Below are 23004 nucleotides of genomic sequence, written 5' to 3'. Positions count from 1 at the left end.
CAGGTGTCCTTATTTTCTTCCACTGTTGCCCTAAATGTAAGCACAGAGTCAACACAATAATTCAGAATGGGAAGCAGAGGTTGGGCTTGTTTTGAAAATACCTTTTAAAAAGAAGAGTTTTAGAACAATAAACGTATTGATAAAAATCACACAGCTGAAGTGAAACCCACTCGTCCACCTTCCTCGGGGCTTCCTGTTTTGGTTAACACATTATCGTCAGCCTCGGTGGTATTTCCACCCTCTGCTTCCACCCGCACATCTGGACGAAATGTGTGCTCAACGGGAAGGGTCTGGAGCCCTTCCCTGTTCTGTGCAGGTCGGGGCATTCCACCAGCTGTTACCAAGAAGGAGCCAGTGAAGCTCTGGCTGCCCTTGGAGCCAGCAGAGCCACGCTTAAGTGGCTTGGACTGCTTTCTGCTCTGGACCCCTGGTTTTTAATCCTGGTTCCCTCCTTGTCATGGAGAAGGGGTGGTATTCTTCATTTTTTCTCAGTCCTGGAGCAGAGAAGAACATTCTTTGCATCGTCCATCTGCAGCTGTTTACAGCTAAGGGGTAAGTCGCCAAACATAACACTGTGAGTCCCAAACAGGACAAAATGAAAAGGTGACAGTGGTGATGGCTTAAATAGGACCCCACTACCCACCCACCTCCCCCCCCAGACTCATGTGTTTGAATGCTTGGCCCACAGAGAAGGGCACTATTAGGAGGTGTGGCCTCATTGGAGTAGGTGTGGCCTTGGAGGAAGTGAGTCATTGGGGTGGGCTTTGAGGTTTCCTATTTTCAGACTCTACCCAGTGTGGAATGAGAGCCTCCTCCTAGCTGCCAATTGAAGGCAGTCTCTTCTGGCTGTCTTTGGTTCAAGATGTAGAACTCTTAGCTCCTACTCCAGCACCATGTCTGCCTGCAGTCTGCCGTGCTTCCTGCCATGATGATATTGGAGTGAACCTCTAAAACTGTAAACCATCCCCAATTCAGTGTTTTCCTTTATAAGAGTTGCTTTGGTCTTGGTCATGGTAGCCCTTCACAGCAATAAAACCGTAATTAAGACAGTGACCGAGATGCTAACAGCAGCAGTCCCTCTCTGGCAACCCTGGCTCCGCTTCCAGTGGATGTTAAACTACCCTAGCCAACCTTTGAGATCGGTCTCCCTACTCCTCCCTCCCCATGACTCCGTGGACTTCTTCTTTCTTTTCTAATATTTTGCTGTTTTAGGCAGGCACTCGGGTGGCTCAGGCTGGCTTTGAGCTAGTTACATATCAAGTTTGAACTCCTGATCCTTCTGCCTCTGCTTCTCCATATTGGGTTCATAGGCCAGCTCCCACCGCCTGGGTTGCTATGTCTTTTTATTTTGGTAGAGGCAGTACTATTTGTGTATTATATTTGCTCAAAGCTACTACAGAAGTGAAAGAACAAATGACAGATAAACACCTTTATTCCCAAGTAGACATAAATAAATTACGTTTTTTTTTTTTTTAAGTTTCTGTTGGATTTCTCAAGGCAGTATTGGGGAAATAGCAAAACTTTGCATACTTGATTTCTCAAAGATGGCCACCATTTATACATTCAACAGTCCCTGACCCCTAACCTTGTCTTCTTAGACTGGACAGGTCCCATGGCTGTTCTGATAACAGAGAAGTATATCCCAGGTGTCTAGGTCCAGACCTAAGTGAACTGGCAGCTTCTATGTCCTTCTTCACTCTTGGATATTCTCCTCCTGCTGCGGAGAAGTTCAGACCTCATGGAGAGTCACATGGAGGACAGCCCAAGTACTCTTTGACAGCACCAGATGGACCCCTGTCACCAGGCAGCATTGACAGCCACAGGTGGGTGTGGGGGAAGCCAGGCCATCTTGACCAAATAGAAGCTCCTGTTGTTCTGTGAGAACCCATCCAAGCAGTTACTAGTTTCATGAAGTTTACTCCAAATGACCTCCTCTGCACAACCAGGGCAGAGGTGACCCCTTGCCTATGGGCCTCACACAATGCTCACTTACAGGGAACACCAGCAGCAACCTGTTTACCCTGGACTGGAGACATAAGGTAAAGCCCATGGACAAAGTGCAATGGACACTGAGTATATATTGCCTGAGGTGCTGGCACAGTCTGAGCCCCCAACAATTTGGTTTTCTAGACTATAGGGAAAACACACCCCCTTTTGTGACCTTGTAAGTCTGTTCACTGAAGGGAGAAGACATGCATACGGCCATGTATGGTGTCTGTATTTTCCTCTGCCAGAACATGAACCTTCCCTCTCATGTGTGTTCCCCTCCCAATAAAAGCATCCTTTCTGTGCTGGAGAGATGGCTTAGCCATTAAGAGCAGTAGTTCAGAGGTCCTGAGTTCAATTCCCAGCAACCATATGGTGCCCTGTTCTGTCTGATGCCCTCTTCTGTCAAGCAAGCATACAAATAGAACATTCATATACATTAATAATAAAATAAATCTTCAAAAGAGCATCCTTTCTGCACATGCCCCACCAAAACAGACATCTACGCTTGTCTTTAAAAGGAGCCTGGATTGGTACCACTGCTGTGATGGCTATTCCCAGTTATCAACTTGACTGTGTCTGCAATGAACTACAATCCAGAAATAGAGGCCACACCTATGACCCAGATCTTGAGGCTGGAAGACAGGGTTTTGATACGGATCTTGAGGCATAGTGGCTATGAAAAGCTTAGCCCCAAGCAAGGTAATGTACACCTTTAATCCCAGGAGACAGAGGCAAGCAGATCTCTGAGTTCAAGGCCAACCTGGGACAGTTCGCCCCAGTTCCAAGTAAAGAATGCGTAGGTCCAGGCATGGTGGTACACACCTTTAATTCGGGGCATACCTTCTGTGGGAGGCCTACGTAAGGACAATGGAAGAAAGAAGGCTTTTTTTTTTCCCCTCTCCACCTCCTTTCACTTACTTGCCAGCACATCTGTTGGAACCTTCATCTTCAGGATTCCAGCTTATATAGAAGACCAGCTGAGGCATTCACTACTAGACTGAGCAACTACTAGATTCTTGGACTTCCCATTCACAGCTACCCACTGTTGGGTTAGTTGAACTGCCTTAATATATAGACAGTCCATAAGTTCTGTGACTCTAGAGAACCCTGACTAATACAGGGAAAAGGAAAAACAAAAACAAAAGGAAAAAGCCCACCCACTATCAGAAGGGAGTGCTGTTAAAGGAAGGGAGCAGGGAGCACAGAACTCCTGTCAGGGCTGTTTGTTTTAAAGGAGAAAGACCACTCTGGCCTTGGTCTGACTCTCTGTGTGAAAGTGGTTCACAGACAGGCTTCTGTGGTTCTTCAGTTCACATGTCCTGATCTGTCACAAGTTCCTACTATGGTGACAGTAGCTGAGTTCAGGCCTAGTTGCCTGTCCATGAAATGGACACATGCAGTGACTGTGTATAGCTTCTCCCCAGGCAGAGCTTAGATTTGTTTGGTTTTGACACTGTCTTTCCCCGACTGAGGAAGGTTGATCTGACAGCCAATGATGAGCTACTCTTTGCCCTGTGGCTGGTAACTGTCTCTGGGGTGGGGGTGGGAGATAAACTTGGAAGTGGGTCTCATTCTAAAATCAGGAATGTCATGTCGGAGGCTCAAATTGTGGCCAGGAAAGTAAAAGAGAAGTGGAGAGAGGGACAGAGGGGACGGGGGTGGGGGTTTGGGGGGAGACGTGGTCCCAGGCCACGGAGCAGGCTTTGCATTTGGATGCCTGACTTCAGCGGAAGGTAGAGGATCAGAGAGCTTGGCCAGATGCCTGGGTCAGAGCTGCCCAGGAAGTAAGAATCCTTCCCCTCACTGTGCCCTTGCCAGCTCTGCTGGAGAAGACTGCAAAGGAACATTGGTCCCGGGCAGGTACATCACCATAGACAGCCTGCACCGTGGCTGGTTGCCTGGTGTTTCACAATGGAACAGAGAGTGCCGTGCAGCCCACAGTGAGAAGGCGAGGGTAGAGGACCCTCCAGCATTTCTACAGGCTAGCCCTCCTCTCTTGAAGATCAGCACACTGGAGCTAGGATGGGCTACCTTGGAGAACAGAGAGAGGCCAAGCTGCTGCTGTTGATAGTAAGGGCAGCCAAGCTTCTATTCCAGACTGGCTCCGGGGCTGTGGGTAATTAATTCTCTTTCTCATAGCTGCCTCAGTCCCTCTCCAGCGGTTCTCAGCCTTCCTTAATGCTATGACCCTTTAATATTCAGTTTCCTCCTATTATGGTGACCCCTAATCATAAAATTATTTCCATTGCTACTTCATAACTGTAATTTTACCACTGTTATGAATTGTAATGTAAATATCTGTGGCACATATAATGCAAAGGGGTCGCAACCCACAGGCTGAGAAACACTCATCTAGAGCTGTCCCTCCTCATCCAGGCAGAGAGTGGACAAAGCATTGCTCCTTGACTTTGCTCTGTAATTTTCAAAAGTGAGACACAAATTACCTCCACTGAACAGCACACATATTATTTGTCTAATTCCCTCGACAACCATTTAGAATCCTTCATCCCTGAGCAACACACTCCTTCCTCCCTCCTTCCAGCGGCCCCTGGCTCCCCATCTCCTGGCTTCTGCCATAGGTTAGTGTTACCTGCTCTTGATCTTTATAATAATGAAAACAAAGGGCGTAGAGCAGCAGTCGTTTTGTGTCTGATTTCTTTCCCTCAGCGGAACATTCTTGAGAGTGTTCTCTCTACGTGCTCTGTTTCCTTGCTTCACATTGCATACGTGGCTATCCCTCAATTTGGGCTGTGTCTCACATTTACTAAATCCTGGATTTTTCTATCACCAATAAAACTTAGGAATATTTGGGTGGACGCTCGCAGCCACCTGCCCTCGATAGTACCTCAGAGGGGAGTTGCTGATGTTGAGTTGACGATTGTGACCGTAACAGTTAATTGTTAACTGGACACAATCTGGAGTCACCTAAAAAGAGAGTCTCTGGATTGTTTAAACCAGGCATACCATGGCTATAAAGGCTTTTCTCAATCCTGTTGTTTGAATTGAGGAAGCCCATGGTGAATAAAGGAAGCTCCAATTTCTGGGTTTGGGTCCTGGAATGTTAACAAAGAGAGTGATCTGAGCGTGAGTCCATTCCCCCCTGCTCCTAACTGTGGATGCCACGTGAGCCACTAACTGTGGATGCCACGTGAGCCACTAACTGTGGGTGCCACATGAGCCACTAACTGTGGGTGCCACGTGAGCCACTAACTGTGGATGCCACGTGAGCCACTGCAACCCCTGTGAGCTAAAGCAATCCTCCCTTGTCCTAAGTTGTTTTCTTTCAGGGTGTTTTAATACAGCCATAGAAGCCAAGGTTGAATATTTATTTTTTATTAGAAAAATACCAGACACTTTCCCGGGGATGCTGTACCATCTACTGTGTTCCTGTGAGCAGTAAGAGACCTACTGGCTTTCATGTCATTTCCAACACTTGGTGGACCTCCTTGCCCATCTGGCAGGTATGTGGATAAGACCACATCATGGTTTTCCTTATGTGACTTCAACTCCATGGCATAGGCCCAACAGGCACCACCATTCATGTGTACACATGCTCACCCAGATAAACATACAACTACACACAATTTTAAAAATTAATAAATCTTTAAAACAACCACCAATTTGATATAAAAAAACAAAGACGTCAATTTCTCCCATTATGATGGAAGAAAACAAGATATAATTTAAGTGATATCTATCTAATACAGAATTTTCAGATCTTGGATCAGATAAAAGGTCAAAAGGTCAAAAGTTAACTTGAATAATTTCAAGTAGATAGCACCATTTGTTGATTTTTTTAAAAAGGTATATGGTAATGTTTCTAGAAAGACTAACAGAAATTCTGATAGTGTCAAAACGTGGTTTTGTGGATGGACAGTTCTTTCTCTTTTAATAGTTGTTTTGTTTGAGACAAGGTCTCATTATCTCAGGCTGGTTGTAAAAACTTCCCTCCCTCCCTCCCTCCCTCCCTCCTTCCCTCCCTCCTTCCTTCCTTCCTTCCTTCCTGTCAGTCTGTCTGTATGTCTAATGTGCATTGGTGTTTTGTCTACATGTAGGTCTATGTAAGGATGTCAGGTCTTGGAGTTACAGACAGCTATGAGCTGCCATGTGGGTGCTGGGAATTGAACCCAGGTCCTCTGGAAGAGCATTTAGTGCTCTTAAGTACTGAGCCATCTCTCTAGCTTCTTGTTGTGACTTCTTAATCGTACCTCCAGCTCACAGGCCACTCCGGCACACCCAGCAGGCTGTGGGGCTAACATCACTTTTGTGTAATATGAATTACATATATGCAAAGTAGATAGGAAGCAAGGTCAGGCACCCTCCTGAAATACCTACCAAAGGGCTCTAATGCCAGGCAGACAGTATGGCATCGATTCTTCATGAATATAGCCAGCCAGCTCTCACTGAAGATTTCGAACTTGTCAGACTCCATAATCACACGAACTAAGCATACTTCTCCCCACATACATGTTTGGTTTCTCTGGAGATTCCGAAGGCCTTCTTACTAAAGCCTAGAACATAGAACTTACCAAAAGCGAAAGAGCATCAATGAACTGCCTTTAAATTTTCAAAATCTCTGAAACCCCAGTCTCCAAATTCCTTTACAGTCAGGATGGCTCAGAACATCCTTCCAAGCATCAGGGCCTGCTCCCCATCTTTTTAGTTACCTTTTCATCAGTGTGACAGAGTCCCGGGAAAACAAAATGAAGGGATTTCTTTGGGCTCACAGCTTCAGACAGTTCTGTCTATGACTGGTGGGCCCTGTTGCTTTGGGCCTGAAGCTAGACAGAAACAAAGAAGCATAGTGTAGGAGCTTGTGGTAGAGAAGGCTGCTCATGCCATGGTGGCCAAGAAGCAGAAAAAGAAACAGGAAGGGGCCAGCAAGCAGGTCCGTCTTTCCAAGGCATATTCCCCTATGATCTACTTCAACATTCCATCAACCTCCGCAAACAGCGCTGCCATTGGGAGATGAAAACACGATCTTGTGGGAACATTTTATATGCAGAGCATAACGCCCACCCAAAGCTAGAATGGCTTCCCAAGAGCTGTTGACCTTTGAGCTTTTATTTATCTATTTCATCTTGAAAGCTGTGATTACTTTTTAAATATTTTTTTTGTTTTAAGAATTTCATTTATGAATAGGCTATATTTGCATAAGGTATATCCTGGGAGTGATTTGAAGATGATTTTACAGACACATGCATAAGTGAAAACTCGTGTTATCCATTATTCATGTGAGTGTAGGGGCAGATGGTGATTTGGAAACTGCCCGCTGATGTTCCACCTTTGTTCCCTCAGTCATGGGTTTGGTTCATTCTAGAAGAGACTTTTTAGAGGCACAAGATGATTTGACTGGAAATGGACTGCTATTTCTCATGGCTGTGTGTAGGTGAAGTCACCTTAGTGGAGCCACCAAGAATATCGGTTTCAGGGTTCCTTCTCAGTAGTGGAGGTGGGATGTCTATTCTCAGAGGTAGAAGAGGGAAGGTGTTGATGACATCATAGTCTTTCAATGTCAGCAAATCTCAAGTTGGTTTAAAAAAAAAAAGGATAGACCAGTTGGAAATGCACAAAAAACAGGGCTTGTCGATGTGGGTCTGTTGTCTGAGCACTTGGGAAGCGAGGTTCAGAGAGCAGGAAGTCTAGGTCAGCCTGGGTGGGCTACATGAGAACCTGGAGAGAGAGAGAGAGAGGGAGAGGGAGAGGGAGAGGGAGAGGGAGAGGGAGAGGGAGAGGGAGAGGGAGAGGGAGAGAGAGAGGGAGAGAGAGAGAGAGAACAAAATTTAAAGGTGTTAAATGTTTGCCACAGGATTTGTTTTCTTAATGGCTCAGGAGTTGGTGCGGTGCCTCAGGGGCCGTAGCTTGGGTCAGCACAGGGTACTTTCCCTGTACGTGAACCACCACAAACACTTCACTTTAACCCAGGCAGTCAGATCCTCCAAACCAAAGAGAAAAGCCCCAGCCTGGGTTAACTGGCAGCTGAAGGCAACAGACAGCCCAGACTGGGGGAGGGTGGGGTGGAAATGAACCTCATTGGGTGGTTTCTACCTAACTATCCCAGACCCTCCCACACTGGGGTTTGCATAAAGTTGCAGAGGTGGCCAGCTCCCACTAAGTATCCAGTTGTGTGCACTTGTTCAAAGGCCAGTGTGTGGACTTACACGGGTGAGAAAGTCTTAGGACCCCCTACTAACTTACTTGTATTTTGTTATTTCAACAACTTCAACCCAGTGTGCTGGACATGAAAAGAGGCCATGAGAAAATGAGAGGACATGAAGGTTGGAGGAGGACATGTTGGGGGCAGTGGGAGCAAGAGAGCTCTGGGAGGAACGAGACACCCTGTGTATATGTGAGAAATTGTCAAAGAAAAACCTCCTCCGAATCACTCCTAGAACATTCCTCATGGCATGTCTGCCCCCAGTCCGTTTACACCTATTTTATATCTCTGCAGACTCCCGGCCCTGCTTGCTCCTGGACCTCACTCCCTCTGGCCCATAGATTTTGTTTGTTTGTTTGTTTCTCATTACAGATGATTGTGAGCCACCATGTGGCTACTGGGACTTGAACTCATGACCTCCAGAAGAGCAGTCAGTGCTCTTAACTGCTGAGCCATCTCTGCAGCCCAGATTTAGATTTATATAATGCAGATATATAACAGCAGTCTTTTCCCTGGTTCTTTCACTCACCAGAATTCCTTTGATGATTCATCCACATTTTATTTATCAGCCACTTATTTTTCCTTCCTTTTCTCTGGCCCGTGTCGGGGATGTACCACGTCAGTGTCACATGCTGAACGTTCAGGTGGGTTTCAGTTTGGGGCTATGACAAACCAAGCTCCTGAGATTTGAGTCCAAGATGTTTTGTGAACATTTAGTTCCTTTTCCCTTGGAATTGAAAGTCTGCGGCATGTGATGTAGTCCGTGCATGTTTAACTTTTTAAGTACTTTGAGCTGTTTTTTTTTTTTTTAATGTTTGTAGAAGTTTACAGTCACAGCAGCAGTGTGTGAGAATTCTAGTGCCTTTATGTCTCCTGCACTTGGTAGTGTCCATCTTTCTCATGGAAGCCGTTCAGAAGTGTGTGTGATGGTGTTACACAGTGATTGCAGTCTGCATTTCCCTAGTGACTAGTGATACTGTTGCTTGCACAGCTGCAGAAATAGCTCTCATTGAGCTTTTATGATTTTTAAAATTTTTCTGGATATAAGTCTATTGTAAGATATATGTGCATTAGGGATGGAGAGGTCAGAGGTTAAGAGTGCTCTTCCAGAAGACCTGGGTTTGGTTCCCAGCACCTACATGGCAGCTCACAACTGTAACTCCAGTTCCAGAGGACCTAATACTCTACTCTGGCCTACACACACACACACACACACACACACACACACACACGCGCACTTGGTAGTGTCTGTCTTTCTCATGGAAACCATTCAAAAGTATGTGTGATGGCTTAGCTTTTTTTCATATGGCAAAACACCCATATGAATAAAATAAAAGTTAAACAATTTAAAGATGTAAAAATATTTGGGTGACATTTTTTCCTCCCAGTATATATAGCTTGTCTTTCTTTGCCGTTAAAATTTTTTCAAAGAACAGAAGTTTTAAATGTGAAAAGGTCTAATTATATCAGTGTATTTCTAGATTGTGTATTTGGGGGTCATGTCTTAAAACTCTTCATCTAAGGCAAAGTCGAAATGTGTGTGTGTGTGTGTGTGTGTGTGTGTGTACATTTCCTGAGTTTGAGCTTGTGGGCATGTGTGCCCAGGCACACACATGTGAAGGTCAGAGGAAGACATTGGGTCTCTTTCTCTATCACTTTCTGCCTTCTTGCTTTGGGACAGAGTCTGTCACTGAATGGGAGGCTCGCTGTTTCAACCAGGCTGTTCAGGCAATGAGCCTCTATGATCTACTGGTCACTGCCCTCCTCCCTGCCCTCCACTGCTGGGGCTTCAGGCACACACACAGCCCATGCCTGGCTTTAGGGATTTAAAGTCCGCAAACTCTTACCACTGAGCTGTCTCCTCAGGCCTTCCCACAGTTTTCTCTCTCTTATCTTTAAAGATTTATACTTTCAGACTTAACACTGAAGTGAACGATGCACATTCTTAGCATTTTCTTGTGAGTTTTTTTTTTTTTTTTTTTTTTTGGTTTTTCGAGACAGGGTTTCTCTGTATAGCCCTGGCTGTCCTGGAACTCACTTTGTAGACCAGGCTGGCCTCGAACTCAGAAATCCTCCTGCCTCTGCCTCCCGAGTGCTGGGACTAAAGGCGTGCACCACCACACCCGGCTTCTTGTGAGTTTTGAAAAGCTCCTCTCCCCCATCCAGGAGAGAATACTTCAGTGTTGAGGAAACAGCTACTCGACACACGTTTGCCATACTTATTCATAAGTACTGCATATGTTGCTGCCACTATGAATAAGTCAGATTTCAATCTCTGATATTATTTAGAAATAGTGTCTTGGGACATTGCTAAATTCACTTCTGAGGTCTGGTAATTTACTTTCACATTCCTAAGTATTTTATAGAGAAGGACTGTCCACAGTACAAAACTTCTATTTCTTTTTTGTGACTTAGGCTGGCTAGGATTCTCAGCACCAGGCTAATTAGAGGTGGTTCCCCTGGTTTCTGCCTCAATATGAGAAAAGTGTGTCTTTTATCATGAAACATACAAACTGTGGGTATTTTCACAGTTGCTCTTAAACAGGACAAACACATGGTCTTCTAGACCTGGTTCTCTAATCATTTTAACCAAGAAGAGTGGTAAGGTTTTGTCAAATGTCTGTTTCCTGCATCTGTTAAGATGGCCAGGTAGTTCTTAATTTTGCTATTTATATCATGACTTACATTGAATGGGTTTTGAAGACTGAACTCAACGGGGTAGAAGGAGATAATTGACTCGAGAGTTGTCCTCTGACCTCCACACATGTCATGGGATGGGCCCCACATGTATGTTTCTATGTGTATTGGAGTATCTCTCTCTCTCTCTCTCTCACATACACACACACTAAAGATAAACACATTATAAATGGACCTGTTTGTGTGTAGTTCATAGTGCACACAGAGCTGCAGATCAGAAAGACTGAATCATAAATAGCAGGCCCACACATATCTCCCACTATACCACTAAAGACTGCAACCTCTTTATTTCAGATATCACGTTCTTATCAAGAAGAAGTTATAAGGCACACTAAAGGAAAAAACAGACGCAGAATCCAACTGAGAGAGCAAGAACAGTGACATCAGGCATGGAGCTGGAAAGGAAATCTTGTGTTCTGTCTGTCGTCGGGGAAGGCTGTCCACCTCCTCCTTACTTCACCTGTCTGCGATATGTATTGTTTAACTCTACCTACTTTCCAGGGTTTGTCATTCAATTTTCAGAAATGTGACTGTGATCTGTCTCAGTGTGGGTTACTCTAGGCTTCTCTCTCTCTCTCTCTCTCTCTCTCTCTTTCTGGGGGATCTGTTACCATTTCTGTTTAGAAACCGCAGCTTTATGCCTGCTGCCAAAAGTTTGCAATGATCATATGCTTTCTGCTGCTCCTCTCTGCCTCTGCTCTCTGCGGGGACTCAGATCTTACAAACACCAGGTCTTTTATTGCCCATAGTTCTCTCAGACAGTTCATTTCCTAATCTCCAGAGTTCGTAATTATCTAACCTTGCCTCTGATTTATTCATTTTTGTCTGCAAACTTAGCCCATCTATTGACTTTTCATTTTAGTTGTTATATTTTTTAATTTTCTAATTTTTACTTCATGTTCTTATGCCTTTACTTAGATGCTCATGATTTTTGTCTTAATATTTTGTTTCAAGAGTAAATTCAAGGGCCTGGGAAGTGGCTCTGTTGGGTGAAATGTAAGAAAAAATTATTTTAAAAGGGTACATTGGATTTTACAATGGTTTTCAGCATGCCTCACACTAATGACATCCCATTGTTACCATCTGTTGCCTTTCTCGTTTTTTTTGTCCAGTTTCCTCATACGACAAGTGCTTTTTGCATTAGTAACTTTTTAGTGTGTATTAGTTATATACAACAATGGATTTCATTGTGAGAATTCAGACATGTATATAATGTTTTGATCATATCCACCTTATTGCTCTTGTACCCCCAACTCCACTGATGCCCTCTTCCCAAACAACTTTTCCCTTCTACTTCCATGGCCTCCTTCTCCTCCTCTTCCTCCTCTTCCTCCTTTTCCTCCTCCTTCAGCTCCTTCTCCTCTTCCTATTTCTTTCTCCTCCTCTTCTACCTCCATTCACCTTCTCACCTTCTGTGTCCCAATGAGTTTAATTAGGTTGCTTACAAAAGCATGGGTAAAAGTTATTTATAGGAGTAAAACCGTGGTAGTTGTTCAGTCCACAAGGCTGGATGCTTCTGAAGGTTCCTGGAGAGCTGCTGCTCCCTAGTTGAAAGCTTGGTTCTACTGTAGGCAAAGGAATCACCAGGGGCAGCGGCACAGGAACAAATGAGCACAGAGGCGGGGGGGGGGGGGGGGGCAAGACAGGAGAAGGCAGACAATCTTCCCTCCATTTTTTATCTGGACTGCTCCCTGAAAAAGTGGCCACCCACAGTTCATGTGGGGGAGGGGAGTAGGTCTCACATCAATCAAGACAAGTGCTCCATCTAGGCTGTAGCTACCGAGCAGGGGTAAGAATGTGGGGGCTTTGGGCAGAAAGTGGACAGTTATGAGTGCTCATGATAAGAATGCCATGCTTTCTTGCTGGGTTTTATATTTGGACATTTTCACAGTGACAGGTGGAATCGTATGCATAGTCTCCTCCTCAGTTCAGAGCAGAGGCTCAACACTTCCCTCATCTACAGAGTGAGCCCACGCCAAGGAGGAAGTGAGAATAAATTGCAATGAATGAGAGAATAACTTAGTTAGGGAGATGGTTTATCACTGGAAAAAAAATCTCCCAGTCTTACACTGCCCTGGTGTCTATTCACCTGTAAAATTTGACATTTTGATTGCAAAGGTAATATAAACAGACAATAAAATGATCGCTCAATAGAGAAAAGAAAAATAAATAAATAAAAATTGTATTCCTCTGGGAAAGATGGCTGAGCAGCTAAGAGCATTTGCTGCTCTTCCAGATGAGCTGAGTTCTTGACACATGTCAGGTACCCGACAACACCTGTAACTCCATCTCCCGGAGTCTGACCCTTCTCCTGGCCTCCCAGGCACCTGTACTAACATGCCCATACATACCCACATGCAGACACGTAAGTAAACATGAAGATAAATCTTAAAAAAAAAAAAAGATTCCTTGTATGAGTAGCCTCATGAAGACAGTGCTTGATGGTTTGTTAGCTACTCAGAGAGGGGTGGGGGAGAGAGAGAGAGAGAGAGAGAGAGAGAGAGAGAGAGAGAGAGAGAGAGAATGCTACCTATTATTTTGCAACTTCCCTTTTTTTCTTGAACATTCTTCAAAGGAACACTCTACAGAGTAAAGTAAATAGTTGCTTAGAAGAAGGTGTGGTTAAACCAGACAGTTATATGATCATGCTAATTTTAATTTTGACATGAAGTTAAATGTGGACATTTACCTGGTACATAATTTTGTATACATATTATGCTTTTAACCTAAGAACAAAACAAATACAGCAGCAGGAACAACCCAAGTAGTGAGAGCTGAAGTTGGGGTTGGGATCAGGTGGCCCTTGGCGCCTCTGGGGACAGGTGGCAGCTGGGCCACGTGAGGGGAACTATTTAGCAGAGTGACTCAGCAGAGCCAGGCTGACCAAGATCACACTCTGTCAGGAAGATGACTGTTTTTAGTCATCCAATTTCTCTTCTAAGATGTCGAAAACGCTCACTTGTCAGGTCCTCTCTGCTCTGCTAATTGGAGTTTGGATTTCAGTCTTTCCCAGGACTAAGCAATTCTGTTTGGAGCTCATTTTTAGAGGCATCAAAGGTGTTTGACTCAAGTTTGAACCCAGGATCTCCTCAGACGTCCTTCAAACAAGTATCCTGCAATGATTCAGAAACCCCACAAACAGAAATGTTAGCAAAAGACCCAGGAAAGCTGACCTTCAGCCATAGTGCCATGAAGCTTTCTTCTTCTTGACCAGCAAAGGACATCATCATCACCACCACCACCATCATCACCACCACCACCATCATCATCATCACCATCACCATCACCACCATCATCATCATCTCCACCGCTGGAGGGAGAATGGGTGGCGAACAGATGTGGAGAACCATGGGGAAGGTTAAAAGTGTCTTTCCCAGGAGAAGGGTCCAGACATTACTGTTGGTGCAGAATGACCCTATAGCAATGATAAACAGATTATAAGGACTGGATAGAGGCCTTCATGGAAATCAGTTTGAAGATAGTGGAGCATTCAGATACATCTGTTCTTTCTGCCTGGATCATAGATGGATCCTTCTGAGAATGCTACCCTGGGGAGAAAGTAAGACAGTCAATTTAGACTGAAATTGTACATTGCCCTTTACTGCTGATAATACTGATGTAAAAGCTATTTTTTTTTAGATGAAACTGTACAGAGATCATTTTGAATAATCTATGCATGTATTTTGTGATTTATCTCAATTCTTTGGCAATCATTTTGAATAGTCTATGTACAAGTTCTGTGATATATTTTGATTTGTTTGCTGCAATCATTTGACCAATCTCTGCCTGAGATCTGTAATGCATTTCCATTCTATTTGTCTGATGCTGCGATATGTCTTCCAAACTTGTCCCCATTGATCTATACAGGATGTGTAAAGTCTAAATGCACGTGAGTGATTTCATTATATCTTTATGTTCTAATTTGACCCAAAGAAGAGTGAGTGAATTCAAATACTCTATGAGCTTCAGAAGCCTAGAGTCTGAGATGAAATACAAGAATGTAAAAATATAAGTAGAATTTAGGGGTAATCTGGTTAGAAGGTAAATAACTAGATAGTCGATTTTCCCAGTTTGTAGGTATTTATCTTAATTTCCAGTAAGAGATATATGGAACTGATTAAAATGGGTGTGTGTGATCAAAGTGGTTTAGGTTCCTCTTTGCTTGTTTACAAATAAACCCTGTGCGTGCTCATCCACCTCAGTGCAAATGTGAGCAGAGCCCAGCCATCGGGGAGGGCCTACTGGCTTCCCCAGCCATATTTTCTTTTCTGTACTTAACCTTACCTGATATTTCCTGCCACCTGGTTTACATCCAGAACTGTTTTCTCTCGTGGTATGTTGACTCTTCTCCTTGGCCCCATGAAGCACCATTGTGCTCAATACAAACCCGTTGTCCCTGATTTTATATTGTTGGCCCTAACAGATTCCTAAAAACCCAAGGAGGAGGACATATGTGTGCAAGAGGTGATGGGCTGCCTGCTGTAAAACAGAACTCTGGCTTAGGCCTCTTTGTACACACAAGGCTCCTCTCTCTGATAGTATAGCCATCAATTTCATCAATAGTAAATGTATCCAAAGCTGTGATTATAAATGTTTCTAGGTTAGTTGAGTGCTGACTGGATAATACCAGATCCAACAGGAATCCTATCGCTGCCCTAAATGCTTGGTAGGAGGCCTTGACTTCATCCACCCACCCAAATGTTCAGTTCTTACTGTACAGAACTAAACACTGATTTTCTAGATTCTTTACATACCCTAAATACCTGCCCCAGGGAGTTTTTCAACTCTAGCCTGTGCTCTGAGGACAGGCTAGGACAAAGCTGTGTCCTAACCTCCCACCTAGTGGAGAACCACAAGCCCTTCTTCGACATCAACGTCCTCAGAGTTATGCCCTCCTGGAGTCTTTTCTTTCAAGGGTCTTGGTGCCTCTTTAGACGTGATGTCATGACCATCTTGGTGGCAGGCAGCTGCAGGGGGAGTGAGTGGATAGAGATGGTCTTGTGGTCCCCTGACAAATTCATTCAGACATTGCTCATTTTGGAGCCAGAGCCTTCCCAGGGAGGCCTGGGTAAGGGTCCCAGTGGTTTCCCAATGTAGAGTAGCTGTTCTTTCTGTGCTCCTTCTGTGTGAGAAAATACTGGGCAGCCAGGGTCTCTTGCTCTGTGCCCAGCTCCACCCTGGCTCTGTCCAAACCAAAGATGGGACCAGAGTCCCATCTCCCTCTAGTTTTGTAGAGGTGTATTATCACCCATCCTTTTCGTCTTTACCTAGAACCACTCAAATCTCAAGAACTATTTTATTGTAATATCAGATTGTGCTACATTTAAACAAACAATCAAACAACACCCAGGAGCAATCATCATCTGCTTGGATGGGAAGAAAATTTCCCCTTCTTCTATCTAGGACTCTGGGCAGGATTTAGCTGCACCGTCTCCCTTTTCTATGAAAGCTGCTTCACTCACGGGGCCATCATAATACATGGACAATATTGTGCACTGTTGGTACAGATCACTAAATGAACAATAATCATAATGTTTATAATGAACCATGCCTGAACACTATACCGGCCAATCAAAAGGACACTGAGCACTCCAATGAGCCCTTCCTCTACATTCTGGATTCATTTCCTTGTACAGAGGGTCATGAGCCCTTCTGCAGTTCCTGACATATCATAATAAACTGCCCTCCATGGAAGAGTATACAAGCATATTGTCAGGAGCAATGGACAATGATGGCACTTTTACCGTTTCCATAGGCTCAGTTTTTAATTAGCATGCAAACACTCGTTACAAGGCCCAAACATGTCTAACATCTTCAGCCCCCACACACAAACACATATTCTTTTTTCTTTTTTTAAAGATTTATTTATTTATTATATGTAAGTACACCGTAGCTGTCTTCACACACTCCAGAAGAGGGTGTCAGATCTCATTACGGGTGGTTGTGAGCCACCATGTGGTTGCTGGGATTTGAACTCAGGACCTTCAGAAGAGCAGTCAGTGCTCTTAACCGCTGAGCCATCTCTCCAGCCCACTTTTTTATTCTTGAGATAGAGTTTCTGTATGTAAGTTTGGCTAACCTAGAACTCACTCTGTAGATCAGGCTGACCTTGAACTCATAGGAACCTGCCTGCCTCTGCCTCCCTGGTGCTGGTATTACAGGTGTGTGGCACCATGCTCAGCTTTTTGATAATTTAGTTAGATGACTAAGGAGCACATGAACAATTTCCCACAGACCAGTCATGTCACCATGGTGCTATGCCAGCTAAGCATTCTGGCATCTTTCCCTTGGTTTCTGTACCTGTATGTGAGAGCATGTGGGAGTATGTGTGTGCATGTGTGTGCACGCATGCACTGCTCACATGTTTCTGTGTTTACCTAAGTGTATGTAGGTGCAGAGGCCAGTGGTTACCTCCACTGTTGTTCTTCAGACACTGTTCACTTTCTTCTTCAGACATTAGCCTGAAATTCTCCAAGGAGGCCAGACTGACGGGCCAGTGAGCCCTAGGGAGCTGCCTGCCTCTGCCTCCCTAGCACTGGGCACATAACGGTACCTTTGGCTTTTTTTTTTAAGTGTGTGTGTGTGTGTGTGTGTGTGTGTGTGTGTGTAATAGACAGAGAGACAGAGAGAGACAGAGAGACAGAGCGAAAGATCCATGTTTGCATGTGTGTGCACACATATCTGTGTGCATGGGAAAACCCAGAGTTGATACCAGATTTCTCCCTAGATTGTTCTCCAGCTTATTTATTGAATCATCATCTGAACCTGGAGTTCACAATTCCAGCTAGTGTAGCTAGCAGTGCCTCCTGAGTTCTGGGATTAGAGATGGCTTTTACAAGAGGTCTGGGCATTGAAGCTCCTGTCTTCGTACTTATGTGGTAAGCACTTTATCTACAGCAAACCTATGCCTCCAAACCTATGCCTGTCCCTCTCATGAATCCTGTGTATCAAACTCAGGTCCTTGTGCTTTACAGGCAAGTTGTTTATGGCCTGAGCCCTCTCCCTGACCCAAAAGTTATCATTCGTAGACAGTTGCCAGTTCATCCACACTAAGCATTTATGCTGGGCATACTGGGCTTTATAGAAGCTGCTTAATTTTATTTTCAAATACTGGGCTTTATAGAAGCTGCTTAATTTTATTTTCAAATAGTTTTCTCCTTTCTCAGAGAGAACTTGGCAAGGGCTTGGTCCTGTTATGGTCAATTAGCTATGTATCTCTCTTGCCAACAAGAGTTGGCCTGTTGGGCTGGACTTGGGCACCAGATGCCACCTCCTGCTTGGCTGCCCTCTTGGTGACATCACCTATACCTGGAGTACCCAGTAGACAATGGGCTGGAAAGGAGTCTGACCAGCCAGGACCATGACATTGGACACAGGTCACTGCTGTTGAAGGAGTGGCTCAGCTTTGAGGCTCCTAACGGCCTGCAGGCTTGACCCAAGAAGGCTCTAAACCATGTGACCTTTCTAACTACCACCGTGTCACATGCCTGGCTTCTCGGTGCTGCAAAGGTTAGCTAAGCCAGGGCTAGCGTTTCTATGATTGAAGTGTGATGAGGCAGGAGGAGAGAACCCAACACCCAGAATGAGCCTCCAGCCTGAGGCGGAGCAGAACTCAATTTGTACACACAATCTGCCCATATGTGTGTCACCTTCATTCTGTTCAAACACGGCAGGCTAGGGAGGCTGCACTCTAGAATATAGTCATGAGGAGGCAAAGGAATGGGAGTGAATCGAGCTAAGTGGAGCTGCTGTATGGTTTACCTTAGCCTTCCAAAGTGGTCTGGTCACATTGCATCTCCCCTGGGCGTTTTCCTATGGGGCTTTGTAGATCCACTTCCCACTGTCAAGATCAACCCTGGGATGCCATGAGCTCAGGGGTTCCTCTGACAAATAAATGCTCACGGTGTACTAGACTTGGGGTCAATAGAGCCAGGTTAGATTTGGCCTGTCTTCCAGGAGCTCTCAGATAGCCAGTCTGTGGCCATAGTACCATGAGGATCCTGCTAGCTGAGCACAAAGCTCCTGGGGAAGAAAGCACAGAACTTGTTGCCTAGAAGCTGTGTTTCGAATAGCTTAAAGACAGGTAGGCCAACGGTGGCGGTCTTACCCAAAAGAAGCACCGAGTCCTCGGGCTCCAGCAGGAGCTACCAGGTAGGAGGATGGAGCAGCTTGTAGAGGCAGCAGAGAGGAGCTGCTCCTTAGCTTACATTTGGTGATCGTAGGGAAAAGAGGATTTAAAATGGTTCTGTGGCTTTGACAGTGGGGCATTTAGGGCACAAAAGAGAGTTCAGTAATGAACATGCTGAACTCTGAACATCTAGGAGACATCATAGCATAGTTGAGAGGTCCAGAGTCCAGGACAAGGCGTCTTTAATTGAGGACGAGAGTCTGGGTCCAATAGCCACAGAATTACAATAGGAAAGAGAACAGGTAAGCAGGGGGAGACTGAGTGTCCATTTCCACTTGCATGTGATGAGGGCCAGCCCATCTGACTATAGGAGGAAGGTGTGGGCTTAGCAACCCTAGTACCTGTTACTCCATAGGGGGAAAGACCCAGGAAACAAGGAAAAGTTAAAGAAATGGATGAGTCTGCCAACTAATGAATCATCATTCATTCCCCTGAAGCCACTCAGCTTGAAAAGAATTTACTGGAAACCAATTTGTTGAAGGATCAGTTTCCCTGGTGAGGGAGGACTCCCTGGAATTTACCCAAAAGTTGTTCGGGTTAATTACTTTAACAATGATCATCATGTTTGTCTGCTGGTTCCCACAAGCCTTCAGATTCCCCCTGCGTGGTTTTCTACCTTACAATCAGTTTCATTTCACTCGCCTGTCTTAGTCAATATTCTCACTAGTCACCCTGCTATTGATCTTTCAGCCCATGTCAATATTTTGAGGGTTTCTTTATTTAGAGAGTGATGGACTTCCTGAGCTCATGAAATTATTAGTGTGTGTGTGTGTGTGCCCATATGCGTGCGCTTGCACGTGTGCACTAGTGGCTGGGTTTTCCTCAACTGCATTTACAGTCAATTGTAATTTGAAAGACAGGGCTCTAAATTGGACAACTAACTGCTCCCACTTTGGGATTTTTGTCATTGGGGAAATTGTCATAAATATGTGAAAATTAACACTGCAGAAAAAAAACGTTGAGTTGGCTGCCTGCCAAACCTCTCAGGGAAACACAGAATAGATACAGAAGGGTGTTAGATGGCCCTCGCTGGACAAGGCTATCTTTTCTGCAAAGCAGAGGTTAAAGTTGGAAAAGCCTCGTGAATTGTCAAAACCTTTATATATGACAATGGAAGAGAAGTCAGCTCTAGAAATGGGAACCACATGCCAAATAACTGATTTTTTTTTTAAGTTACAAGGTAGAGAATCCCCAAATGAAATATTTTTACTAGATAAATACTAAGGCCTAGCCAGAGAAAAGAGAGAATCCTGCACAGAAAATTGCTAGGATCGTGTTATTGTGCGTCTTGAGAATAGGCAGGACAGAGAAGTTGGGATTTGGTAGCCTGCAGAATTTGGCTTCAGAAAAGTAATTTTTAGTGTCCCAGGTTGCTTTTGTTTTTAAAACAGTCACTTCCAAACATGGCTTTAGGAAACTTTTCTGAGCGGGACTGACTGCACACTGGGGAGGCTTAGGAAACAGAAGCGACCTAGAATCTAGATTTTGCAGGAAACCAGAAGAGGCCAGTTATGCAGATTATTTGGAGGCCCGTACAGCGCTGGAGGCTGCAGAGAGCACCTTTCGCTGGGGAGGGTGAGGTCATCTGAGGACAGAGGAAAAACGAAGAGGAAGTGCCCTCTGGAGCTGGGAAGGTGCTGGGGGCTAAGGAGGAGTGCACCGGGAGGGTGGGGGCGGGGGCTTGGAAAGGGATTCTCTCCAGCGCCATTTCTATAACCTGAGCTGCACTAGCTGGAAGAACTCCAGAGTGCGTAAACAGGGGCCGTGGGCATACGGTGGTAAGACTGGGATTCCACGGCCAGGGAGCAAGCACTAACCAAGGGGAGGGGTTGGGAGGCAGAATGTCTAGAAGCAGGCGAAGGAGGGAGAGTGCCCTTGGCAACGGGGAGATAATGAGCGCTCCTCGCAGTCCAGGAACAGGTCTGCTTAGAGATAAGCAAGGAGGCCAGGAAGAGAATCCCAAGGGCCCCAAGGCATGTGAGGTAGCACAATGCTGGGTTTCAGGTGTGGCTTTGGGGTTTGAACAGGGAGAAAAGCCCGCTCAGCACCATTCTGTCCCTGAGGCCATAACTGTCCCATCACATTCTTCTCACAAAAGAAGGTGAGACTCGAAACCACTCTCCATCACCTAGTAGCCCCATCCCTTGTCTTGTCCTTCCTCATCCCTGCCTGGCTGGCAATTAACACAGTACACCCCAGGAACCTACTCCGTTTCTGGGCAGATATGGTTATTCATCCAGAAAGGAGAATGAATTAACCTGCTTCCGTTTTCCCAGCGCCCGTCTATCTCCCTCCCATTCCTAGGAGGCCGCCCTCCTCCTTCTCACCCCCCACCCCGCTCCTACCCAGAGGCAGCAGGAAGCCTCTCTGCAGGGATACTAGCTGGGGATCTCCTGGCTGGAAACACCTGTTTCGCTGCAGCCTGGGGCACTGTGACCCCTGGGGATGCAGCTCAGAAAGCCCCTATTAAAATGCTAATGCAGCATCTGGAAGGGTGAAGCCTCAAGGCAGCCTCCTATCTCGGTGCCTGAGCTTCCTCCTGTCTGACTAGACAGGGATAGAACACCCTGTGGGTATGGCGGATGTCTTGACATCAGGTACCAACCCAGCATTCTGCTAAACTCTATGTTTGAGTTCCATGGCAGTCAGGCTTAAGCTTGGGCGCCTCTCAGGACAGCAGGTCTTAAGAGTCTGGCGTCTCCCTATCCCTGGCCCTCCCTAACACTGTATTATTCAGGGCCCAGTGTCTCACTTTTCTCAAGACACCTCAGCACCCCCACAGCTGTCCATGTAAGATGTGGTCACCTTCAGTCTGTCACTTCAGAGAAGTGGGGATCTCCATGTTAGGCTTCAAACCTAGGACCCCTAACACTAGCCCTGTTAATATACAGGCAATTCCACTTGGCCTCTCAGGGACCTAGCAACTGCTTATGTCATCACCTGACCCTGCTGTAGATATAATAAGGTTCCTCCAGCCACCACATCTCTCTCTCCACCCCACCCCGAAAGAGGGTTGGAGAGGTAGCTCAGCGGTTAGGAGAACATACTATTTTTCAAGTGCTCACATCACACAGCTGCCAACTGACTGTAACTCCAGCTTTAAGGGATCCAATACCTCTGGCTCCTGTGGGTACCTGGATTCCTGTGTGCATACACACACACACACACACACACACACACCTTGTATATACATAATTAAAATGAAATAAATGCTTTTTAAAAGAGAAATATATGTATGTTTGATTAAACTTACAGTGAATATCAGACTTAATGGTAAAAAGCTTAATCTCTTCCTCCTATGATCACAAACAAGGCAAGGTTATTCAAAACCAGTGAGGCCACTCCTGCCCGTGACCCAAGCAGTATGGAGGGCCGAGAAAGGAAGAGAAATGCCTGGGCTTGCTGGCCATCAGCCTAGCCCAAACACAGCGAAGGACCCTGTCTCAGGCAATAAAACAGGGATGGGGAGGAGGCATTTTGACATCCTCCACTGGCCTCTGTGTGCACCGGCACAGATGTGAACACGCATGTCACACACACACACAGAAAGAGAGAATAGATGTATCAAAAAAAGATTCACCATAACAATCTCTAATTTACAAAGTCAGACAGATTGAAATAGATATAACAACTTCTAAATTACACACATACACACATTCTTTTTGAAGAACTCAAAATGGATTGCAGATTGATGTAAGACTATAAAAGTATTATTTTAGAAATAACAAGAAAATATCCAGGACTTGGGACTAGGCTAGACTTGAGGCCAAACACATGCTCCATAAAACATATAAAAAATATTGATAAACAAGAGTTTACAAAAACTGGAATCATTTACCTTTTGACTTTAAGAAGATGAGAAAGCATAGATTAAGATGAATGTCTTTCAAAGATCTAATATATCTTACTAGTGAAGAATCAATGGAGAACTAAACAACCAAATTAAAAATTGTGCAAAAGACACAAAGTCATT

This window comes from Mus caroli, unplaced genomic scaffold, assembly GCF_978045245.1.
Source record: "Mus caroli unplaced genomic scaffold, Mus_caroli_1 scaffold_2, whole genome shotgun sequence".
Lineage (NCBI taxonomy): Eukaryota > Metazoa > Chordata > Mammalia > Rodentia > Muridae > Mus > Mus caroli.
The sequence above is the reverse complement of the archived record's forward strand: the minus strand, read 5'-3'. Positions refer to the sequence as shown.